The sequence below is a fragment of the Schistocerca cancellata genome, chromosome 7, assembly GCF_023864275.1.
Source record: "Schistocerca cancellata isolate TAMUIC-IGC-003103 chromosome 7, iqSchCanc2.1, whole genome shotgun sequence".
Classification (NCBI taxonomy): Eukaryota; Metazoa; Arthropoda; class Insecta; order Orthoptera; family Acrididae; genus Schistocerca; species Schistocerca cancellata.
The window spans coordinates 279,451,230-279,467,538 of record NC_064632.1 but is presented as its reverse complement, the minus strand read 5'-3'; the positions used below and the strand labels follow the sequence as shown (position 1 = coordinate 279,467,538).

The 16,309-nt window shown below is 43.7% G+C and overlaps 1 non-coding gene across 1 annotated transcript; it reads left to right on the top strand.

Moving 5' to 3' along the window:
- The first annotated feature begins 2,993 nt into the window (after positions 1–2,993).
- Trnas-uga (transfer RNA serine (anticodon UGA)) lies at positions 2,994–3,068 on the top strand. The gene has a single exon. It is a non-coding gene; the product is annotated as a tRNA-Ser (tRNA).
- The last annotated feature ends 13,241 nt before the right edge of the window (positions 3,069–16,309 follow it).

Genomic DNA, 16,309 nt, shown 5'->3' with positions numbered 1-16,309 from the left:
ACCAGACGGTTATCATTAAACTGACTGTGTCCCGGTTGTATACACTTCAGGAAGCTGAAACATTGTAGATACGTTCATTAATGAGTGCCCTCACGTAGCATGCTCAAAAAGTAATAGTTCCGCTTCCTGCCATCAAGTGAAACTATGGCGCTGTAAACAGTCAGCACGTGGTGTCTACCTCTCCATTTACATCTACATGGTTACTCTGCAATTCACACTTAAGTGTCTGGCAGAGGGTTCATCGAACCATTTTCATACTACTTCTCTACATTCCACTCTCGAATGGCGCGTGGGAAAAAGGAACACCTAAATCTTTCAGTTCGAGCTCTGAATTCTCTCATTTTATTACGATGATCATTCCTCTCTACGTAAGTGGGTGTCAACAAAATATTTTCGCATTCGGGAGAGAAAGTTGGCGATTGAAATTTCGTAAATAGATCTCGCCGCAAAGAAAACCGCCTTTGTTTCAGTGACTGCCACCCCAACTCGCGTATCATATCAGTGACACTCTCACCCCTACTGTGCGATAACATGAAACGAGCTGCCCTTCTTTGCATTTTTTCGATGTCCTCCGTCAATCCTACCTGGTAAGGATCCCACACCGCGCAGCAATATTCCAGCAGAGGACGGACAAGTGTAATGTAGGCTGTCTCTTTAGTGGGTTTGTCGCGCTAAGTGTTCTGCCAACAAAGCGCAGCTTGTAATTCCTAGGTATTTAGTCGAATTGACAGCCCTTAAATTTGTGCGATTTATTATATGCGCAAAATTTATCGGATTTCTTTTAGTACCCATGTGGATGACCTCGCACTTTTCTTTGTTTAGAGCCAATTGCCACTTTTCGCACCATACAGAAATTCCCTCTAGATCATTTTGTAATTGTAATTGATCGTCTGATAATTTTACTAGACGGTAAATTACAGCGTCATCTGCAAACAATCTATCGGGGCTACTCAGATTATCACCCAGATCATTTATGTAAATCAGGAACAGCAGAGGCCTGTGACACTACCTTGTGGAACGCCTGATATCACTTCTGTTCTACTCAATGATTTACCGTCTATCACTACGAACTGTGACCTCTCTGAGAGGAAATCACGAATCCAGTCACACAACTGAGACATTACTCCATATACACATAATTTGATTAATAGCATCTTGTGAGGAACGGTATCAAAAGCCTTCTGGAAATCTAGGAATATGGAATCGAGCTGAGATCCCTTGTCGACAGCACTCATTACTTCGTGGGAGTAAGAGCTAGCTGTGTTGCACAAGAATAATATTTTCTGAATTCGTGTTGATTATGTATCAATAAGTCATTTTCTTCAAGGTGGGCGGAGGGAAAGGGGAAGAACGATCAAATACATGATAACGGCGGTTCTGGCGCGTTTATTAGGGTATGGTCACAAGTTGCAACATGTGTTCACTATGGTCTCCAGACTTGGCAACATGCTGCATCTGTAACACGGCATGGTCGACAGCTTCTCGCAACAAATTCCGTGTAATCAGAGCAAATTGTCGTCGTACGCTATCCTTCAGATAAGGAAGAGTCTCGATACATCCACGATAGAAATGATTTTTGACATATTCCCACAACTAGAAGTCACGTGGAGTTACGTCGGGGGATTTGGAAGGCCGTACATCTTGAAATTGCCTAGAGATGATGCCGCTGTCACCGATGGTTTCTAGTAGCAAATCTTTCACCTGGCAAGCGACACGTATTCTCGCCCCATCTAGCATGAAAACAGTGGTGTGGACACAGTTGCGTCCTTGCAAAGCTGGAATCACGTGTTGCACAAGGAGGTCTTCATAGCATACACCATAGGCCCGCGAGGTCTCATCTCCTCGAAGAAAAACTGACCGAGAATGAAGGAAGTTTGTTAAGCCATAACACACAGTCACATAAGCTGGGTGCAATGAATGTTCCTGCGCAACATGTGACGGAGTGGAATCGTACAACAGACACCATGCGGGATAAGATGTGTCTTGTCTGTCCATAGAATATTCCCTGGCCATATGCCATACATTCCCAAGCGGAAAAAAAGGCAGATTATAGCTACAGCAACTTCATCAACGACTGCCGTGGGAATGGGCCGCCCCCCTCCCCTCTACCTGATACATCACCTAATTCACCTGATTCTTCAAATTTCTTGATCACATTATTGAGCCCATTCACAGCTGTTTCTATTGGCGATATTCCTGCAATACAGCGCTACTATTGCTCGCGTTCTGATAAAACAGTTTTACCAGCAGCCACTGCCTTTCATTTCATTAGCCATTGTGTTTCGTTGTGGAAAGCATCAACCTTCTTAATACTTTACACCAACAGTCACTTCATAAAAGGAATCAACACACGTCATCAAGTGACGCACAGCACACTGATGTTAAAACAGGAAGCATTTCACATTCTGACTGCTTACAACGCCATATTTTCACTTGTGCCAGAAAGTGAGACTATTATTTTTTCAGCACATTTCGCATTGATTAATCAACCTACCTACAATGTTTCAGCGTCCTGCGATGTATGCAAACTGCACTGCAGCGCTCGGATTTCCGTCAGTGTGATTAAAATTACCTGGCGCATCAAACTTTTCTGTCCGCAAATGTCAGGTCAAAACGGTATGAGATTCCAGAACGAGATTTTCACTCTGCAGCGGAGTGTGCGCTGATATGAAACTTCCTGGCAAATTAAAACTGTGTGCCGGACCGAGACTCAAACTCGGGACCTTTGCCTTTCGCGGGCAAGTGCTCTACCAACTGAGCTACCCAAGCACGACTCACGCCCCGTCCTCACAGCTTTACTTCTGCCAGTACCTCGTCTCCTACCTTCCAAACGTTGCAGAAGCTCTCCTGCAAACCTTGCAGAGCTAGCACTCCTGAAACAAAGGATATTGCGGAGACATGGCTTAGCCACAGCCTGGGGGCTTCTGCAAACTTTGGAAGGTAGGAGACGAGGTACTGGCAGAAGTAAAGCTGTGAGGACAGGGCGTGAGTCGTGCTTGGGTAGCTCAGTTGGTAGAGCACTTGCCCGTGAAAGGCAAAGGTCCCGAGTTCGAGTCTCGGTCCGGCACACAGTTCTAATCTGCCAGGAAGTTTGGTATGAGATTGTCTATAACAAAGTTGTGATGCGCGAGAAACTATTTTGAAGCGGAATGCACTGCAGATCCAAACAAAATGTGGTTCTGTGTCTGTAAAATATTGGCCCATATCAACTGCATGGCACCTTCAGCAGCACTGCTAGAAAATATACTAGAACCGGAATGCTACTTCTGTACGGCTGAAAAGCAGGGCAGCTTTGTGTAGTACGTCGCTGACTTCGTTTCTCGCGTTTTTACAACTTCAACAGGTACAACGGACAACTCTGGCTATTAAAAAGCTACTTTCTGCAAGAATTTTTCTACAGTTTTGTAGATATCTCACTCATTAACGTAGACGAAGATTCCCATAGCAATAATGTTTTGTTCATTTTTCCTCAAGAAAAGATTTCCAGGTTCTCATGAGGACTTTTTGCACTTTTTGCTTTTACCCAAGATATTTTAATTTTTTTCTACAGGAGTTGTGCTGTTGGTTGATTTTTCTGCGAGAAGAGTGTTCTTTTTAATTGTGTTTCAGACTAATATGTTAAAACTCTTTTCTTCAAAAAATGGTTCACATGGCTCTGAGCACTGTGGGACTTAACATCTAAGGTCATCAGTCCCCTAGAACTTAGAACTACTTAAACCTAACGAACCTAAGGACATGACACACATCCATGCCCGAGGCAGGATTCGAATCTGCGACCGTAGCGGTCGCGCTGTTCCGGACTGAAGCGCCTAGAACCGCTCGGACACAACGGCCGGCTACTCTTTTCTTCACATGATGATGTTTCCAGAATGGAATTTCCACTTTGCAGCGGAGTGTGCGCTGACATGAAACTGGACCTTTCTGGCAGATGGAAACCCTGTGCAAGACTGACACTGGAACTCGAGACCTTTCCCTTTACATCTACATCTACATCTATACTCCGCGAGCCACCTTACGGTGTGTGGCGGAGGGTACTTATTGTACCACTATCTGATCCCCCCTTCCCTGTTCCATTCACGAATTGTGCGTGGGAAGAACGACTGCTTGTAAGTCTCCGTATTTGCTCTAATTTCTCGGATCTTTTCGTTGTGATCATTACGCGAGATATATGTGGGCGGTAGTAATATGTTGCCCATCTCTTCCCGGAATGTGCTCTCTCGTAATTTCGATAATAAACCTCTCCGTATTGCGTAACGCCTTTCTTGAAGTGTCCGCCACTGGAGCTTGTTCAGCATCTCCGTAACGCTCTCGCGCTGACTAAATGTCCCCATGACGAATCGCGCTGCTTTTCGCTGGATCATGTCTATCTCTTCTATTAATCCAACCTGGTAAGGGTCCCATACTGATGAGCAATACTCAAGAATCGGACGAACAAGCGTTTTGTGAGCTACTTCTTTCGTCGATGAGTCACATTTTCTTAGAATTCTTCCTATGAATGACAAACTGCCTATTGGCTTCCGTCTCGGGTTCTTCGGCCGACGTTCATCTAATGATTTTTCTGACGTTTCGCCAGCACGAGTGGCTGGCATTGTCAAAGCTTCACCCTCCATTGCCGGTGGTGAACTGGAGGCGAGCTCGCGGCCGCAGACTATATGTACCTGGCGCGCCAACGTCCGAGGGCTTCTCCACGGTCATTTCCGGTGCGGTTCTCCTCTTGCTACCTGCGACGGTCGTTCGCTGCAGTACGGGAAGCCAGGATCCGTTTACCTTAAGGCTTTCCTCCTTCTTGTTGAAACTGTTCGCGTGTTTTTGGATTTCTACAGCTTCTCTGAACAAGCGCGTGTGATAGTGCTTCTCTACAGCCAGAACTTCCGTGTCGGCGAATTTTATTGCGTGGTCGGTCTCATTCAGTGCGTGCTCTGCCACGGCCGATTTCTCCACCTGCCCCAACCTGCAATGTCGCTTATGCTCTTTGATCCTGGTGTTAATGGATCGTCCAGTCATTCCGACATAAACTTTTCCGCATGTGCAAGGTATACGGTATATTCCCGACATTGCAAGTGGGTCTCTTTTCTCCTTCGCCGATCTAAGACACTCTTTGATCTTCCTTGTCGGTTTGAAAATCGTCTTTACGCCGTGTTTGCGCAATATCCGGCCGATTCTGTCCGTCACTCTGGGAATGTATGGCAGAAAGGCCGTACCCGACATTTCTTTTTCTGGTTCCTTACTTCGCCGAGTGTTTGGCTCTGTTACACTTCTAATGTAATTTGTGGAGTACCCATTGCTCCTCAGAACAGTTTCCAGGTGTTGCATTTCTCGTTTGAGGTGTTGAGGCTCACATATTCGTCCTGCTCTCTTTACGAGCGTACTAATCATGCCTCTTTTCTGGCTCGGGTGGTGGTTTGACAGTTTGTGCAGGTATCGGTCCGTGTGTGTCGGTTTTCGATACACGCTGTGTCCCAGGTTTTCGCCGTCCCTTGTGACCAGCACATCTAGAAATGGCAGTTTCTTGTCCTTTTCTACTTCCATGGTAAATGTTATGTTGGCATGGAGGCTGTTCAAGTGTCTCAGGAATTCACCGAGCTGTTCTTCACCATGGCTCCACACCACGAAAGTATCATCGACGTACCTGTACCACACCTTAGGTTTGCAAGTCGCCGAGTCCAGTGCCTGTGCTTCGAATTGTTCCATGAAGAAGTTGGCCACCACTGGACTGAGAGGACTACCCATGGCGACGCCTTCCAGCTGTTCGTAGAAATCGCCATTCCACGTGAAATAGCTCGTGGTGAGACATGCATGGAAGAGCTTTTTGATGTCTTGCGGGAACATGGAACCGATGTGCTCCAGAGCGTCGCTGAGTGGCACTTTCGTAAATAACGAAACAACATCAAAACTGACCAGGATGTCGTTTGGCGCAAGTTTCAGTTTCTTCAGCTTCTCAATGAAGTGTCCTGAGTCCTTAATGTATGTGTCGGTCTTTCCCACGTGTGGCTGGAGCAGAGAGGCCAAGTGTTTCGCCAGTTTATACGTTGGTGAGCCAGGAGCGCTAACGGTCGTTACCGCTTCCAATGATTTACCACCTATGGCATAATCGTACCGGAATGGATTTCTGCCCCTATGTATGCGCATTATATTACATTTATCTACGTTTAGGGAAAGCTGCCAGCTGTCGCACCATGCATTAATCCTCTGCAGGTCTTACTGGAGTACGTACGAGTCTTCTGATGTTGCTACTTTCTTGTAGACAACCGTGTCATCTGCAAATAGCCTCACGGAGCTACCGATGTTGTCAACTAAGTCATTTATGTATATTGTAAACAATAAAGGTCCTATCACGCTTCCTTGCGGTATTCCCGAAATTACCTCTACATCTGCAGATTTTGAACCTTTAAGAATGACATGTTGTGTTCTTTCTTCTAGGAAATCCTGAATCCAATCACAAACCTGGTCCGATATTCCGTAAGCTCGTATTTTTTCACTAAACGTAAGTGCGAAACCGTATCAAATGCCTTCCTGAAGTCCAGGAATACGGCATCAATCTGCTCGCCAGTGTCTACGGCACTGTGAATTTCTTGGGCAAATAGGGCGAGCTGAGTTTCACATGATCTCTGTTTGCGGAATCCATGTTGGTTATGATGAAGGAGATTTGTATTATCTAAGAACGTCATAATACGAGAACACAAAACATGTTCCATTATTCTACAACAGATTGACGTAAGCGAAATAGGTCTATAATTATTCGCATCTGATTTATGACCCTTCTTGAAAATGGGAACGACCTGCGCTTTCTTCCAGTCGCTAGGTACTTTACGTTCTTCCAGCGATCTACGATAAATTGCTGATAGAAAGGGGGCAAGTTCTTTAGCGGGTAAGTGCTCTCTCTACCATCTCAGCTACCTAAGCACGATTCACGACCTCTCCTCAGAGCTTTACTTCCCCCAGTGCCTCGTCTCCTAGTTCCAAACTTCACGGAAGTTCTCCTGCAAACCTTGCACGACTAGCACTGCTGGAACAAAGGATATTGTGATGGCTCAGCCACGTCTCTGCAATACCCTTTCTTCCAGAAGTACTAGTCCTGCGAGGTTTGCACGAGACCTTCTGTGAAGTTTGGAAGGTAGCAGACGTGGCTTTGGCGGAAGTAAAGATGATGATGTTTATTAGTTTTCCAAGAGGAGATCTATATATTTTTGTTTTCATGAAGCGTTTATTTTATTGCTTTACATCTACACATACATAACTACTCTGAAACTCACACTTATGTCCTTGCCAGTAGGTTCTTCGAACCACCTTCCCAAACAGCGCGCGGGAAAACCTAACACTTAAGTAAATGAACTCGCAAACTGCAATTGTGGCTCCGCATCAGCTGTAGAATATTTCAGAAGAAATGACTATTAGTGGCGGACTGGGTCTCGAACCGGGATTTCCCACTTGTTGCGAACGGTTGCCTTAGCAACTTCAACTATCCATGCCCGCCTCCAGAAACGACCTAGATCTCCATTTGTCCAAGTGTCTTCAAATGGAGATTGTCCAAGTGTCTTCAAATGGAGACTGTCCAAGTGTCTTTAAAGAGAGACTGTCTGGGTATCTTCAGGTGGAAATTGTCCATGGTTCTTAAAATGGAGATTGTCCATGTTTCTTCAGATGGAGACTGAGCAGGTTTCTTCAGATGGAGATCTTCCAGGCATCTTCAAATGGAGATTGTCCACGCATCTTCAAATGGAGATCTGGACCTCTGCTGGAGGCGTGCCTGGATAGCCGAAGTGGCTAAGGCGATTGCACGTGACAATTGGGAAATCCAGGTTCCAGACACAGTCCGCCACTTATTTTCATTTCTTCGAAAATATTCTACAGGTGATGGGGAACCATAATCGCAGTTTGCGATCGTAATTGAATACGGCTGATGATTTCAACGCAATGTCTCACAGTATACTACAGAACACCTCAATCTTTCCACGAGACTGTTGATTTCTGTTATTTTATTACGATGATCACTTCTTCCTGTGTAGTCTGGCGTAAAAAATTGTGCATTCGGAGGAGGTTTGCATGAGGAAGCTGTTTGTTTGTGTTTCAGGAAGAAGCTCATATTCTACCACGGCGAGGTTCTAGTTCCAGAGGAGTTACTTTAGCGTGCAAGAAGACATTTCAGGACAAATTCGACGAGAAAATTATCATTACTAGTTACAAACTTGAGCCCAAGAGGTTTGTTTCGTGGCGAGCCTGCACTCAGCTAATTAAACCGTCGCAAGGGGTAGCCGCTTTAATGTTAAGCCAACAAATACAATTTCAGTCGCTTTTTTCACTCCTCTCCATCTCACGTGTCCTCTGCCAGTTTGAAGCCTGAGACTCTCTTCAGCTCTTTATCGCAGAGGTCGTGTGGTTTGCGTCTTTCATTGGGACTCCACTCTCGTACTGCCTTTGTCCATCTTCCGCCAGTTCTTCGTGAGATGTATCTTGGCCACTTCCACTTTAGACCCATTACCCATTCCACAGCAGCTTAAACTCCTATTATTGCTCTTATGTCTTCAATTCTTTTCCGATCATTCTTACTGAGACTTAGGTTTGACCTCTTTGCATAGCTCTCTGAGCCCTTTGTAGTTTTATTTCTAAAACTCGTTTAAAGGCCAAGTCTTGCAGCCATATGTTAGTATGTGAAGAACATATTCTTCAAAAACAAACTTTTTAAGTTTGTTGACATATTAGATTCAAAAATGGTTGCGTTTCTTCCATAGGCTCTCGAACCTAGCTCGATTCGCGTTTAAAGTCTTCTTGGATATTAAGTAACTGTCCCAGATAATCATATCCGTTAATATTTTGGAGACGGTTGTTGTTCAGTATTATTTGTCTAATAGCTACCCACTTGTTGTGCATATTATTTGTATTGGACACGTTTATCTTAAGGCACTGTTTCTTGAAACTATCTGATAAAAGCTTTATGGAGGAGTGCAGTTCTATCGTATTGTTTCCTGTGACTACTATATCGTCTGCAAATCTCAAGTTGGCGAGTGTTCGCTCATTTATTCTAATTCCCTTTTAGTTCTAATTAATTTTGAACATATTCGTCTCATGAGCTGCTATAGTTGCGGGGTATGGGGGTCAGCCTGCTTTACTACACTTCCAATGTCAAATTCTCAAATTCACTTGTAGATTTACCTGTGCCGATGGAAGCCATCGAGGTAGCATAGATGTTAAACACGATGATGTTACAAACGTTCAGATATGACGGAGAAGGGTATATGCATCAGTTTGAGGTAAGCCTCCGAGTCGACAGGTAAGACTGTTCTGATACCCCTGACATTGGAATACGTGTACCGGCACTGTTGTTGCTAGGACTGTAGGGCAGGCAACTTTGAGACGTGGTACTATGGACCAGAACAAGAAGAAAATGCCCAGTAAACATGGGCTCTGCAGTGCATACCTGGGGAGCTATGAGCACTTGCTGTAAACACATTTCTTCTACTGCTCATAGCGCTCAAGGTATGCATTTTAGAGTTCACATTTACTGGAAATTTTTTGATTGTTTTGGTCCATACTAACACCTCTGAAAGTTACCTTTCCAACAACAGTACCGGTACGTGTATTCCACTGTCAGAGGTGTCAGAACGCTTTTCCCTTATAACTGTCGACTCGGTCACTTATGACTGACAGAATCGAAAGCCTTTTCGAAATTATGAGAGCTATGCGAAGTGTCATTTCATATTCACTGGCTCGACTAGTTGGTTCACGCAGGGTGTGTATGCGGTCAATTGTGCTATAACGACTGCAGAGTCCAGCTCGTTCTATGGGCTGTGCGTTTCCCACAATAGAAGTGATGCGATTTGTGAAGAGTTTAGTGGAAACTGCGCAGATAACAGGGAGTTAACTGACGGTCCCACCTCTAGGTTACCATGCCGACTGTGGTGTCAGGAAAGACATCCGGCAACAAAGTTACATAATGAAATCCTGCAAAAAGCAAATCCTGTACTGGGTGGGTTAAACGCTGCAGAAAAGAGATAAAGAAAGCTCTTTATCGGTGAGTCTCTGTGGCAGGGAGATAAGTGAGTAGAAAGTTAAAGCTCTGAGGTGACCCCTGACACATGCCTCAAGACGCAAACCGAAGAGCACGAAAGGCACGAGGTTGGGTACGGGTTAGTTTCTGAACGTTTTAACGTGTAAAATAGAGAGTGTTCCAAAAATATCTTTACCACTTTCATAACGTATTTTCAGAAATGGGACTAAGTAGAAAGGTGCAGCTTACGGCATAGTGTTCACAGATTCCCCTCAAGAATGGAAATGAACTGTGCAAATAAAAAAATGTGCCTACTCAGGAGAACGTAACTTAATTTATATTTGATCTTATTATTATTTCTCTCATGACAACCAATTTTTTTCCTGCTAGTTTGAAGTATTGTAAAGTATGAAGAACTTAACGTGTAAAAGATTTATGTTTATTATTGCTATTAAACTTCCTAGCGAGAATGTCGTATTAGACAATCATCTACCTAATCACCAAATAAGATACTTAGCACATTACGGACAGTGCATTCTGGAGGAGATGTATGGGCAAACAATGTTTATGGTCACCTTCAGTATGTTCCATCTGAACTTTCCGTTTGCCTATCCCTAGAGCGAGTGGGCTGTTCGAAGAGGCAGCAGTGGATAACTTCCATCCGTCCGGTTGCGTGTGTGCCTGTGCTTAGTCTAGCCCCGTACAATTCCACAGGAATGGCCTACTTTCCAGGCTGCGTTTGATGTCAGCATTCGACTGTAATCGATATCATTAGGAGAAACTACTGTTCTAATCGAATCAAATTACGTCAGGCAACAGAGCCAACCTTGAAATCTCTGAGAGTCCTCATAAACGTCGAACAGTATTGGTCTACGTTAGGTAACGGCTCGAATCAAGGCACTGTCATGTAGAAACTCCATCGCTATGTGGTTTGCTTGCCGTCTCACCAATCTGAACCTTCTGTATTTATGCAGAATTTTTAAACGAATGATTTAGTCACTTTGTCCTCAATTTTATTACTGGCACCTTGTGACGGAGACTGCTGGGTCAGTTGTCGAAATAATTCGTGTAGAACTGAAGTCATCAATCTGCCTGGGAACTCGGAAATGCATAACCAGTGAATTACAGAAATCAGGAAACATCAATGGTAAGGTGTTACGGCACTACTTAGTTTCAGAACCCTGCTGTTGTGTTAACACTTGTAGCAAATATAGTAATTCGTTGGATATGCTAGAATTTGGTAATTAAAAGTTTCGAATACAAGAAGTCTTTGATGAAATTTGGCAACCAATGGGTTACAATTCCCGTCGTTACCTTGATTTTTGAATTTCCCGTGGGCTTCATAAACTCCACAACCCTTTGTTTATCCTTTTCTTGTACAAGCATACCCTAATGTCGAAGACACGTCAAACTCTTAACGTTTCTTCCGTATGCAGAGTGATTCTGAACTCGACCGACAAAGCTGGTTGTTCAAGCTTAGTTTTTGAGTGCTGTAGTGTAAGTGACCCGTGATCGCCGTGGCTCATTACAGAGAGTTAATGTAATGATGATTTATTCAGTCTGATACCGCAGTTATCAATAATCACGACAATGAAAAATCCTGTAATAAGCAATGACCAAACCGTACAATACAAAGCACTGGGAGGTACAACAACCCTCAGACGAAACACTGTACCGTTGTGTGGTCGCTGTCGCTCCGTGAACAGATCAGGCGTAGCGTCGGCGTGCAGCTCACCCGTTACTTTCAGTGAACCCATCCACGAGGCGAATATCGGCCACCTTATTGTCAGTAAACCTGTTCATATTGCAATGTTTTGCTGTTGACGTACAACTAACACTGCGGGAAACACCAGCTCCGGAAGGAACTGAGCGGTTCTGAATGTAAGGTAGAGGACGGAGAATTAGGTACTGTTTTCAGTTGCAAGAGAACAAGTTTGCATTTAATCCAGAGCACACCATCAACGTTTATTTTCACTGCTGTGCAGACGCACAGAGAATTGGGGGTAAGAAACGAAACAACATGCAGTTACTCCGTAACGCGTCGCCACAGACCACGTTCCTTTACACCAAAATACTTAGGAAATATTACGGAATGACCTGCGAAATTTTGTTCGTTGATTTCGGTTTAGTCTGTAGTTAAGAAAAGAAGAGTTACTAGAAACATTAAGCGAGGGGAGAAATCTGTGGACACCTCTCACTACAAAGAGAGGAGTTGCTAAGAAATAGGAGCAGAATGGGTGGACATTCAGTTAGACAACAGATGATCAATAATTTTTTCTCTTCGTTGTAATTAAATTTCCTCTCCTCTCAGGAATGTAAATGGTACAGCCAAGATCATTCCTAAAAATGTATAGGTATAGCATTAAAATTTTAAACTGAAAAAAATATATATACAAAACTTTTGTTAGTGACTAGTGTGGAACATTTTCGTTCATTCTCAAACCATTACATACATTAGAAGGCACAATGTTATCAAAAAAACATGAAATACAAGATGTTTAGTTACATAAATAATTTTAAAACATTTTATGTGCACATATTACGGTAGTGCAATAACTCCTTCATAATATACCTTCATTTGTAATGTTTCATCATACATAATGTATTCGTTTTTACGACAGATCAAAATAACAAACGTTGTTTCATTTTATTGTGATTGTCTTGGTACATTCAAAATTCGATACCATTTTTTTATTTCTTCATACACTGAAATTTGACATGTACCTTCAGAGTTTATTATGTATTCATATGGTCTGTCTCTCCACACATCGTAACTTTAAAGCTAAGATATTGTATTGATAAAGATCTCATAAGACTAAATACATTGACGCTGAATTGATAAAGTTTCTGACATCGTCGCATTATCTTCTAAATTACTGACATCAGTTAACTGATTTATTGAATCATAAATCGTTTTTAAAATGACTTTGTGCAGTCCTCTATCTTCCATTTATATATTTTTCCTTCTTCTCATATATTTAACTTCATTCGTTGAGTTGGTACATGTAAAATTTAAATAATGTTTTCAATACTGCAGCTGTAATTTTGTGCTTCTCAAATGATGGACTTATATGTTTCTTGTATCTGGTTATAAAAGGTGCCTTTGAAATTTTAATGTGCAGACAATAAAAAGTATATGTCGAATTTTTAATGTAACAAGACGTTCATAATAGAGCCAAGCAACATTAATTTTGTTATACTGATATGATGTAAAACAGATATATTATTTACAGTCAAACATTACAAATGCAGGTATGACATAAAAAATTATTGCACTACTATAACCTGTGCACACAAAATATTTCAAAATTATTGACGTAACCGAACATTTTGTATTCATGTTGTTTTAATAACACTGTACCTTGTAATGTAGAATACAGAATGAACGAAAAATGTTTGAAACTAGTCACAAATTAAAATATTATATGAAAGTCTGATAGAAACCTTAACCGATAAATTACACATGTTATGAGTTGCTGATCTTGATACCAACAAAATGTTGGAATTAGAAAAATAACTATTCTCTTCAATAACAGTTGTTATTATTTTAATATGGAAGCACTTCACTGCACTGCACTAGACTGAAAGACCTGCAGCGGGAAAGAATAAGTTGGGAGTAAGAGTGTTGAGTGGTGCTTCGAGGAGTGGAGTGGCATTTTAGTTGATGGGTTGTTATGTGGGGTCGTATAGTATTGAATACTTGTTGACAGGAGATGTGGTATTTGAGACAAGGGCCAAAGCATGTTTATGGAGAGAGAAGTGCAACAGTAGTGCAGCAGCAGTGCAGTAGCGAGTCGCATATTTAGCTTTCATATTTGTTTTGTAGTTTGATTCTTAATTTCTTTCCGAGTGTTTGTGCGCTTGCATATTTAATTACATAAAATCCTTGCGTATTATCGTATTTGAGAGGAGTAATATTGCTTATTGACAGCTGTAGAGTATAAATTCGCGGAGTCGTTAGCCAGTTGTTTGTTTTGGACAGCCAGTGCGCTTTTGACACAGCGCAGTGAGCCTTGAGCAGCCGCTGGTGAAGTATCAGTGCAGCAGCAGTGCAGTAACGAGTCGCATATTTAGCTTTCATATTTGTTTTGTAGTTTGATTCTTAATTTCTTTCCGAGTGTTTGTGCGCTTGCATATTTAATTACATAAAATCCTTGCGTCTTCTCGTATTTGAGAGGAGTAATATTGCTTATTGATAGCCGTAGAGTATAAATTCGCGGAGTCGTTAGATATTAGCAGTAGGACGGATAGGGTGTGTGCGTGCTGTGTGCGGTTCGCGAGCAGCTGAGCGTGCTGCTGGCTGCGGTCAGCCGCCTTCAGGCTGCTGCCTCGAGGTGCAGCGACGGCGGAGGGTCTGGCGCGTCGCTTGAGACACCCCAGGTGCCGCTTGCTGCGTCCGCTGACTCAGCCGCCGAAGCACCTTCTAGCGTACCCGGCGCGTTGGGGCCGCCCTCACCTCAGGGTGAGTGGCGGACTGCAACGCGTTCGCATCGCTCGAGGTGGAGGGCCAATATGGAGGCTGGCCAGCTGGCCTCGCCCGTTCATCCTGTCACTGGGCAGGTGGCCGCTCCTTCAGCAGGGCCCGAGCAGGCACACGGGGGCAAAGGCTTGCTGGTTATTGCGAGCTCCAACGTTAGGTGGGTGATGGAGCCCCTTAGGGAAATAGTGTACAGGGCTGGAAAGAACTCCAACGTGCACTCGATTTGTCTGCCGGGAGGCCTCATCAAAAATGTGGAGGCGTCCTTGCCTGCGGCTATCGAGCGTATGGGGTGCAGTCGTCTGCAAGTAGTTGCTCACGTCGGCACCAATGATGCCTGTCGCTTGAGTTCTGAGGCGATCCTCAGTCCGTACAGGCGGCTGGCGGATTTGGTGACGACCACTGGCCTCGCACGCGGGGTGCAAGCAGAGCTCTCTATTTGCAACATCGTTCCCAGAGCGGATTAGGATCCTTTGATTTGGAGCCGAGTGGAGGGTCTCAACCAGAGGCTTCGTCGACTCTGTGATGGTCTTGGCTGCAGATTTCTAGACTTGCGCTGTTGGGTGGGGAATTGTAGGACGCCCCTAGATAGGTCAGGGGTGCGCTACACAAAGGAAGCGGCTACTCGGGTAGCAGAGTACTTGTGGCGTGCACTTGGGGTTTTTTTTAGGCTAGTCAGTAGTGCGAGGTGTCCTGATGAACACTCACCAGTCGACGTGCAGGCAGGGAAATCAGGACGCGCTCAGTGTAAAGACACTTCAGCTATCAAGATATTAGCAGTAAATTTTCAGAGCGTTCGGAATAAAGTTCCTGAATTTACTGCCCTCCAGGAAGCGTGTGGCGCGCAAATTATTCTCGGGACTGAGAGCTGGCTGAACTCTGAGATAGGAAGTTCTGAAATATTTATTGAGGGTTGGAACGTGTATCGGAAAGACAGATTAGACACCATAGGAGGTGGTGTCTTCATTGCAGTTGACAAAAATATTGTGTCTACTGAGGTCGAAGTAGAGTGTAATTGTGAAGTTATCTGGACACGTTTAACAGGGCTAGGGGAAATAAAGTTAATTGCTGGGTGTTATTACTGGCCACCAGATACCACCGTGACAGTTCTAGAATCATTCAAAGGGAGTCTACATTCTGTATTGCAGAAGTACCCGGATCATGCTATATTAGTCGGAGGCGACTTCAACCTACCTAGTATAGACTGGGATGTCTATGGATTCATTACAGGTGGTACAGACAAGCCGTCGCGTGAATTACTTTTGAACACATTATCCGAAAACTGTCTTGATCAGCTAAATCGATAGCCAACGCGTAATGGAAATATTTTAGATCTGGTAGCCACGAACAGACCAGACCTCATCGACGGTGTCAGTGTTGAGACAGGGATTAGTGATCATGATGTTGTCATTACGACTATGGTTACGAAAGTTAAAAAGTCGGTCAAGAAGGCTAGGAGAGTATTCTTACTCGAAAGAGCAGATAAGCAGCTGTTAACATCCAACTTAGTAAACGAATAGACTTCATTTACTTCCGGTACGATGGACGTGGAAGAATTATGGGCAAATTTTAAACACATTGTAAATCACGCATTGGACAAGTATGTGCCGAAAAAGTGGGTTACGGACGGAAAAGACCCACCGTGGTTTAACAGCGCAATTCGGAGACTGCTCAGGAAGCAAAGGCAGTTGCATTCGCGGTACAAGAAAGATCGGGAGAATGAGGACAGGCAAAAGTTAGTAGAGATTCGTGCTGCTGTAAAAAAAGCGATGCGCGAAGCATTCAACCACTACCACCGTCATACCTTAGCAAAAAATCTTGCTGAAAACCCAAGGAAATTCTGGTCT